This window comes from Episyrphus balteatus, chromosome 1 (genome assembly GCF_945859705.1).
Source record: "Episyrphus balteatus chromosome 1, idEpiBalt1.1, whole genome shotgun sequence".
Taxonomy (NCBI): domain Eukaryota; kingdom Metazoa; phylum Arthropoda; class Insecta; order Diptera; family Syrphidae; genus Episyrphus; species Episyrphus balteatus.
In genome coordinates, this window is record NC_079134.1 from 168999019 (window position 1) to 169009286 (window position 10268).

At 30.2% G+C, this 10268-nt stretch overlaps 1 protein-coding gene across 1 annotated transcript in view; it reads left to right on the forward strand.

The window, feature by feature from the left end:
* The window catches only part of LOC129907496 (protein Shroom), a 235415-nt gene that overhangs the window by 150027 nt on the left and 75120 nt on the right, over nucleotides 1-10268 (forward strand). The gene's annotated exons all lie outside the window — the stretch shown is intronic.

The following is a 10268-nucleotide window of genomic DNA, read 5'->3' on the forward strand; positions in this document are numbered from 1 at the left end:
TGCAAAATTTACGTCTCATAACATAAAATTTATTTCATATTTCTATTCAATTGTAATTGTTATGCCTTTGTTCGATTGCTCTTAAACCTCTGACTAAAATAACTCTTGGTTCATTGATCCATGATTAGAAAGCATCAAAATGTAATTTTTTTGAATTTAAAATAAAAGACATGTTAAAAAGAAGCTCTCGTTTAAAACAATAATCAAAACAAAGATTTAAATGAACAAACAGATACATCCTTGAATCAAAACTATGCTCCACGTCCTTTACTTTTTTCCTCAGAAAACTGATTTTTGAGCGAAGAGTTTTAAATTTATATTCAAAATTGCGAAAGTCCTAAAATTTGTCTATTTTATAAAAAAAAAACAAGTTTGGAATGAACAATTACACTTTAAATCATGTTGTTTAATTTTTTTTTAAATCAAAACATAATATTCTTCTTAATAGCTTTTTGAAATTCTACCTTAAAAATTAAGCCCAAGTATATATGTATATATATATATATATATTGTTTTAAATGCTAAGTTGTGTTTAACAATTTGTTTGTTATCTTATATATAAAAATGAGTTCGTTTAGTGTGTGTGGCCGATAAACTCGCGTTTGGCTGGTCCGATTTTGGTAATTTTTTTTTTGTTTGAAAGGTATTAATATGTAGATGGTTTGTATCAAAAAAAAATAATACCTTTTCTCGCATCTTTTTATAGTTGTCAATTTGTACGAGTAAAAAAACACTCTCGCTTTTTAAAAATTTTAACTAAGCTTATGTCGTTTTCGATTGGTTTCACTCGAGGATTCACTCGTTCTGAAATCCAATAAAACGGTTTGAAGCACTTCCACTCAATTCTGTTTTTTTGCGTTTGTGTAAAATTTTAAATGTCAAAAATTTGAATTAATTTTTTTTCTGGCAAACGAATGACATGGTATTAAAGTTGAAAAATTATAATTATGAGGACGACGACGAAGAAGATAATGATAATAAATAGTTTCAACGCTTTAATGCACATATTTCTATTTTTTTTATTAATTTCAATTTCAAAAAACAATTAATTGTTGAATTAAAAAAAAAAACACTGATTGAGTTTTTTTTTGACATTTGAAAATTCATGTATTAGTATTTCTTGAGTGGATTCTGATTTGAAATCGAGAAGAGAATTCTTCTTCTCAGAATCGTTCTAGCTGTCATTTTCATGCCAATAAAATGGTTTCAGAAGGCTTCTGAATGATTCCGGACGATTCCGGAGAGCCAATCGAAAACGACATTAGTTTGTAAAGCTTTCAAAATAATTAAAAAAGCCTGATTTTGAGTGAAACAAATAATTATTCGCCTTGTGACATTAAATCCACATATGGACTGCACAAATAAAATGTATATTCAATCTCTGATCTTCATTGAGGACACGTGTTTGATTATTGCGAGTAAAGCATTGGCGCAGTTAGGATTGGTTGTTCCAAATCGTGCAGACCAAGATGTATTTGATCAGAAATACTACGCGAAAGGCAATACAATTGTTTAATCAATTAAAAGTATTTGTGCAAACCAAAATGTGCCGATGTTAAAAGATCAACAAAAGTATGTGTATGACACCATTATGGAAGGTGTCATTAATCAGATTTATGGTTTGTATCTATTATATTATATATATTTCTCCTGTGCATTTGGTTGTGACCCTACTTCTAAACGACTAGACAGATTTTTCTGAAATTTTGTGTGAAATGTATGTGAAAAGGTCCATCAGACACAGGTTTTGTTTTATAATTGGACCCGGTAGGTGGCGCTATTTTCAAGTTATACACTGAGGGAAAAAACAACTTAAAATCAACGAAAACCACGTTGATTCAACTATTTATCGGAATGAACATCTTTACTTTAAAGTGGTTTGCCGTTATAAAACATCTTTAAACCAAAGTTGTTTCAACTTTGAAAAACGGCATCAATTTATTAAAAAAAAGAAAAAAATTGACAGCCACTGGGGATCGAACCTACAACTCTTGAATCTCCAGGCGAATGCTTTAGCAACGTGCTATCTCGCTGTTGAAAATAAGGGTGATAAAATGCAACAAAAGCTGAAGTCCGACAAAAATAAAAAAAAATTCTTACGTTGTTTCAATTTTAATTTAAAGATGTTTCATGTTAGTTTTTTCAACATTAAGTCAACGTTGAACGTATTCATTCGAGACAAGTTTTGTTTCATGATTGGACCCAGTAGTTGGCACTGTTGTCGTTTTAGGAAAATTGTATATTTTGAACGAACGACTGGACAGTCGTTAGTGGCGCTGTTGTCAAGTTCTAGGAAAATCGCATATTTTGAACGAACGACTGGACAGATTTTTGTGAAATTTTTTGTGTCTGATAAAATTCATTCGAAACATGTTTTGTTTCATAAATTGGACCCGGTAGGTGGCGTTGTTGCCGAAGTATGTATAGACAAATTTCTTATTTTTGGAGTCCGAAAGACTGTGTGATAAGGTCCATCCATGTTTTGTAAATTATAATTGTATTCGGTAGGTGACGCTTTTGTCAAATTATAGGCAAATCTCCTTCCATATTTGGAGTCCGAACGGCTGTATAGACTTTTATGTAATTTTTTCCGTTTGATAAGGTTCATTCGAGACAGGTTTTGATTTATAGTTAGACCTGGTACGTGGTGCTGCTGTCAAGTTATGAGCAAATTCAATATTTGGGTTCAAAGAGCTCATATTCAAGGCTTATAAAAACAAACATGATTTAACTCTTTAAAATGTTATTTCCTCAATTAAAATTGTTTACCACTAAACTATCTCACAGTTGAAAATTGGTATGATAAACTGAAACTTAAAATTTATTTAAGTTGTTTCAACTACCAATTTATTAATACAATTTCCGCATTAATTTAAAATGATTTAATCTTTTTAAGAAAATATTTTAATATTTAGACGTATGCATAGAATTAAGACGGAATCTTTTCATTTTAAGTCGTTTTCTTTACAATTTACAAAAAAAAGATCGCTATTTTTTGGATTTCCTAAATAGCCACAAAATATCAAATTTTAGTAGCGATTGCAAGTGATTGAGAGGAGTTCGAGACACATAAGATTTTGTTTTTAAAAACATTTTTTTACTATTTGACGCAAAAAAACCGTGCCAATACCAGAAAAAATAGTGGCATGCATACAACATACATATCCCCTGGAAAGCAAAATTATTATAACTCCATAGGACATAGCAGCATTTTGCTTTCCACTGAAGATTTATGTTGTTATACCTACCTTAATAATAATATTGTATAACTTGGTGCACACCCCAATTAAAATTATAATAGCTGTCAAACAAATGGTTTGCTTTTTTTAATACTTTATACAATTGTATGTTTGTGCTCCATATATCAATATGTGGCCCGATTTTTTTTTGTATTGGAAAAGGTTAACACATTACAAAGCAAAAAATTGGAAATAAATACTAGAAAAGTGCGGAACGAAGTCCGCCGGGTCAGCTAGTTTTGCATAAAATTAACTCATACTTCTATTCGAAAATGCCTTTTTTGTTTACTATCAATTATTAAAACCAAATAAGGTTTTGTTCTGCTCGGTATTACAAAAAAAACACACAAACGAAATCTCAATTTCCACTTTGAGGTACCTACTATTAACTTGAATTTTCTTCATGTAAATAATTTCAAATATAAAACGATAATTTTTCACATCGCCAAAAAGTATGCAATAAATATAACTCCATCACACATCAAGCAAAAGGCAATGAACATAATTTATTTCACAACATACTCTTGGGCAAACTTATAGCCATCAACCACTTTATCTCTATTTCATCAAAAATCTTCACATAAAAATTCATTCAAGACATTAATCTTACTCATCTATCTGATTGAGATCTTATACTGAGATGTTATGGTGCTTATGGTTATGCTCACTCACTCATTCATTCCATTCATCAGTCAAAATGTCACTACCAGAGCTCACCTCTCATGAGCTCATATAAAATTCCAAATAATTGTCCGTCACAAGATATTTTTTTTTGTAGTTGCTCAAAAGCAACTAAAGAAAAAGACCGATTTTAAAAGCTGTCATCATAATTTCAAAAGGGAATCGCTCACAGAAAAGGACAACTCTTTGGTTTAGTTGGTTGTTTGGTCTTTTTGGTCAGCAGAGCACAGTTCATAATTGTTTTACCGCACAGTCAACAACCATCGTGTTTCGTTTTGTTCGGTACTTTTTGGCGATGTGTAATAAAACTGCCAATTGCAACAATACTCTACAATCAATCAAGCCGACCCAAGCTTTTGTTACATTATTATACCTCAGGGACACATTTTTAAAGATTTATTCATTCGTGCCCGCACCACTGAATGAATGAATTGGCTAATTTATTTTTGTTTTTTTTTTTATTTATTTTGTACATTTTTGTTTTTGTATTTGAACGATCGACTGAAAACTCCAAAAATAGTCATAATCATGGAGAGGTTGTGCAATACAATATAAGAACCGTGACCATATGGTTTTTAGGCTTGTTTGTTTTGTTATTTTTTGTTTTCGGTACAAAAAAGGGTTTAATTCTTGAGGTCAGAGTTTTCTAACAAAAAACCCTTTGTCTTCTTAACGCCAACGAAATAATATTTGGTGTTCAACCATTTAACTTAAAAAAAAAACAATTTTTTTCACAAAATTAATAGGATCTTTAAATTGTCTTGAAATATTAGTTAGATATCATAAATTTAACCTATCACAAGTCTAAAGAAACTAATTTAACTCAAAAGAAATGAAAATATTGGAATTTTTTATTCACATCAACTGTCAGTGTTTCTGAGTAGTCTGTGACATATTCCACGATGGCCTGTGATACAGATTAATTTGTGATATATACACGAAAAATGTGTGATATAGGCTTGGGTGATCATGGAGAGCTACCTGAGTAAACTGATACAGGTTCAACTCATGTGAATTACTGTAGCCATCTGTGATATATACATATATTCCATGGAAACCTGTGATACACAACGGATTGATTGGAACGATCCTCAAAAGTTTTTTTTGAGTAATCGGTGATATTATATTCAGGAACAGCCCTTGAATCTTAACCTTTTCCTGATTATTCTGTGATATTTGCATGACAGCCCGTTATACAGATTAATCTGTCATACGTGCATGACAAATCTGTGATGTATTAGTTATACCTAAATTACTCTGTGATACATACAGTTTTAACTCATATAAATTATTGCAGTTATTTGTGATACCATACAGTCTTGTGATACATTTCGGATTTATCTGTGATATGTACTCCAAAAATCCATGATATATGTACATCAGAACGATCCTCTAAACTAACCTAATAGAGATTCATGATATTGACAAAAGTAATCCGTGATACATACCGTTATAGTCCATGATATTGGTATGTTAGGTATGTGTTTCTTGTACTCTCTAGATCTATTCGTGCTACTGACCAAAATAAGGCGTGCTGTACACTTTATTGACTTGTGATATCATACATAATTACCAGTCGATCTGTGATATTGCCACAGTGGTCCTAAATACTTTCTGTAATATCCAGTGATAAATTTACCAATGGTCTTTGATATATTCCGAAGTAGTTTGTGATCTCAGCAGCAATATTTATCTGTGATATATGATAGCAATCTGTGATACAAGGGCTTTCCGTAAGAATTATCTGAACGTAAGTCACGGTACATACCTGAAACAAAAAAAGAAACTTTGTCCACACTTTCATATACCTCTTTTCCTAGCCCTTTTTTTGAAAACCGCCTTGGGCCAAAGAAGTGTATGAATTTTCAAGAGTAACGCTTCAATAAATCTTCTTCAAAAGACTCATCTTTTATGTGTGTGATATTTATTGAAATGGAAAGACAGTAGCGCACGATCTTGAGGTGTTAGTATCTTTAGGCAGTCCACCGATCCCGCTGCTTCCGTAAATGAATTTGTTATTTTCGCCACGATTTTTGGTGGTTTTTTTATTTTATTTTATAATGAAAGTGGAAATCCTTGAAATTGTACTTGCTTCTAGATGATGCACTTTCTAAATCAATTGTATCCCGGTCGACCGACTACGATGGGATGGGAGTAAGTGTTGGGAACACTTTTGAATTTCACACGCGCATTAAAACCACTCATAAGTAACTTTTCTTGTGTTATTGTTTGTTGTGGCTGGAAAAAAGTGAGACCGCAAAAATTCCATTGGGAATCAATGAAAAAGCAAAAGAAGAGGAAGACAAAAGATCGTGACTTTTTGTTTGGTGATCTTGTCTGATGCAGATTTTGTGTTACCTTCGAAGTAATACCTCCAAACTACTTACACCACAACAACATGATTTTGATTAATACTGCGTAGTTGTTGGGATTAGCTACTTCCATTTTTTGCCAACCGCATTTGCTATATCTGATCGACATCGCCATTTCCACCGCCCGGTATATTACAGTGGAAAAAGTCAATGCTTCCATAAAAATCATTACGATCGATATTATAAACTTCTTGTTTGTTGTTGACTTTGGACTCTCATGCAAGATATCACAAAAATGGTATCAATTGTTGTTTCTTCGTGCTATATGCAAATAATAATAAAATTATTGTTGTTTTTTCTTTCTTTTTTGTTAAATTTTCTTTTGATGATTTTTATGGGATTGTCGTGTTTTTTTGAGTTTTGAAAAAAAAAAAAACAAATCCATTCGGTGGCGGCTTTTGCACCGATTTAAGATACTTAGTTTTTTTTTTTGAAGCAGGATGTGATCTTTTCAATGATATTGTGCTGTTTGTTTCTTGTTAGTAAATAGTGGAAGTATAAAGGAAGAAAGGAAGCTTGTAAGCCATAATGGACATTGGGCACGATATAATATTTTGAGTTTGAGGAAGTTGTTTTTTGGCGATTTAATGTTAAAAGTGTAGTGATATTTTTGTGTAGATTTTTCTCATGTTGTATTGTTTGATAGATATTTGATTTTTTTTATGAAAGAAATATTTTTTATAGGAGGCTTTAGAAACTTTCTCTGTTGTATGTTTAATAAAGGGCAATATTTTTTGTGGTTATGTAAAAGGCAGAGAATAACTACGAAAGTCATGAGATTTGTACTCCCTTACGGGAGTGCTAATTTAAATTTTATTTTATTTTATTACCTAATTAATTTTTTGTTTAAGTTAATTGTTGAAAAAGGCAATAACATAAACTTAATTTCAGCCTTGGACTTATGAACAGTTGTTAAAACACGAAATGTTCGCAAATTATCCAAATCTTAACTTATAATATGACAAAACAAGAATATATGGAAATTAAAAAATATGGGTCACTGAGGCGTATGAGTACTATTTTTTTTTTTTTTTAAGTTTTGTGAATAGTATTTTTTGGGTACTAAAATTTGTTTTCTTAAGTCTTATCAACTTTATATTTATATAGAATTAAATTCAAAATTTGACTGAATGCTAAAATAAAATTTATGTAGTCTTTATTAACTCAATTAGAATCTCTGCAAATATTATTTTACTGTGTTCTCGAAACCTTCTCTTACAATTTAACTGACTATAACGCCCTCTTTATCCGAAATAATATACAAAATGTATCTTGAAGGCTCTAACTCAAATACATACTATATCAACAACCCAACATATCAAATGTTGATCCCCAAGACCTGGAAAAATAATCCAGTCCAGGAAAAGTCCATGAAATATGAAATAGTTTTCAACTAGTCGTTAACAAGTTAAATACAAAAAAATAAGGGATATGATTCATTTTTAAACTTCGTTAGTTCTAAATTCTAATGTGTAAAATACATTTCTACATTCCATAATTTTTTCATAATTTTGTACGATAATAATTGTGAGTTAAATAAGTAAAAGTTTTTAAAAAATTAAAAATTACGGTTGGATCTTTTTTTTTTCAACTAAGAATAATTTTTCATTACAAAATTTGGATTTTTTTTAACATTTAAACATCTTTGATAGTATGTAAATATAATGTATAAATATAAATTTGTGTCTAGCTATGAATTATATAAGTATTCTAAAAATGCAGTTCAAAAATATATCTTTATTGAATTTTAAGACAATATTCACCAAATAAGGCTAGGGTAATGAGGTCAAGCTTAGAAAGAAAACTTTTCATTTAAAGAAAAATTTGTATTGTAAAGTAAAATTTCAGTTTACAACATGCAGAAAATTGCCATTATATGCTTCTGACATCACTACAATTGCAAAGTATCAGTAATAAAGAACTCTACCATCACTCACTAGGTACCGTGTTTTATACGTTTTTTTAAATGTTTTAGGCTACCACAAAATATGTGAGGAAAAAGTTACAAACAAACAAATTTAAAATTAAAGAAAACTAACAAAATTACAGTATAAAACAATATGGGTCACTATGGTGTATGCGCACTATTTTTTCACTTTTTTTTTTTTTTTTTGTTTCTTGGTTTAATTTCTAATCTTTACTTTAAATATATATACCTAGTATATTTACCTATTCTACTACGATTATTGAGTCTAACTGAATGATGAATTTAAATTAAATTTTGTTTTGAACTTCTCCAGAATTTACTTTTGTCTAAGAATATCTGAAACATTCGTTTGATGCACACATAATTTTTTTGTTAATATTGGTATAGCTTCACAATTATGAACAATTTATTTTTCATTAATATTTGCCTTAAATTATAATCTTTTGAATTAATAGCATGAAAAAAAATGGCAGAACAAAAAAATTAAACTTGTGTAGTTTAAATAAGGTACATATTTGATAAAAAGAATTATTTCGTTTATTAATGAAATTTTTGTACTTTCAAGACTCAAGAGGACAATATTGTGAAGAAACACTCAAGGCGATATTAAACTGTCATATTTATATGGCAAAAATGAAGTTCTTAAAACATTTTCATTAATAACACTGGTTAACAGAATTAAATTTCTTTTTTGCCGCAACAAAAACATACTTTTTTGAAGGTTTTCGGTGTGTTGAAGTCGAATCCGAAGTAAAAAAAAAAATTAATCACCTCCCGTTTTTGAAATATTACCGTTACAAAATGCAGTACTACGGACCTTATTCTATTATATAAGGAAAATTATTTGCGCATATTTAGTCTCGAGCAATACAAAAGATATTGAAAAGGTATCGAAAGAAGGAAAACAGTTCTTATAGAAACCGTTACTAGATATGCTCAAGCAATTTTCCTTATAAAAAAGAATAAGGTCCGAAGAACTCAAAAAAACTTTTTTTTGCATTTTCTAACGGTAATATCTCAAAAACGGGAGCTGATAAGTTATTTCTGACTTCGGATTTGAGTTCAACACACCGAAAACCTTCAAAAGCCAGTGTAATCATTTTTCTATCAAAAAATCAAAACCGACTTCCATGGATCAAAACTGGGTTTTGTGGTTTTTCTCATAGTTTATATAGCCAGTATTAAACCTAAAGGAAAACTAAGACGATCTCAATAGAAGAACTAAACTCTCATTCGAGAACGGGACAAAAAATACAAAGTTCCTATTTTTAATCTTTTGAAATCAGGTAATCAATGAACATTTTGGAACATTTCAGCGATTGACAAAAAATTGTCCATTTTTTGTAAGCGTACCTACTATTTTTGTAAAAAAAAATACCTAAAACAAGCAAGAACTCCACATTGCCCGAACTTTAAGAAACTATCGTTTATTCTAAAACGTAGAAAAATCAAGCAATAAGCAATTTCTGAATATTCTATATCAATAAAAAATAATTGATTCTTCCAAATAAATAGGTACTTTATTTTGGTTCAATTTGACACACAAAACAAAACTCTACACTCAATTCAATAATTTCACCTCACTCAAATTTATTAATTTAAACTCACTTTCGCTCTCATTATTGATATTAAAAACCCTCTACAGACTTTGATCTCGCTTGATATTTTACCTGTAAATCCACTCAAACAAACATCTGACGTTTACTTAACTCATTTGAATTCGCCGCAAAAGAAACAAAACTCACCGAACTGCTAACAACACCATCTGTAAAGTTCATCGATATCATAAAACTGGTCAATCTCTGGTGGTGTATATTTTCTTTCATATTCATCTTTTTATTTCGCCTTTGCCAGGTAAAAATCTCTCAAACTCAACACAAAAGAAAGACACATCAACCTTTCTTTCTTGTGTTATCTTCGCCTTTGTTTTGAATCTACAAATTCTATTCATTTAACAAAATAAACCTCACGAATGAACCAACTAAAAGAAAATTCATCCAATTTTTCTTTCTTCCATTATCCATTCATTTGCTTTCATTTATCCAAACT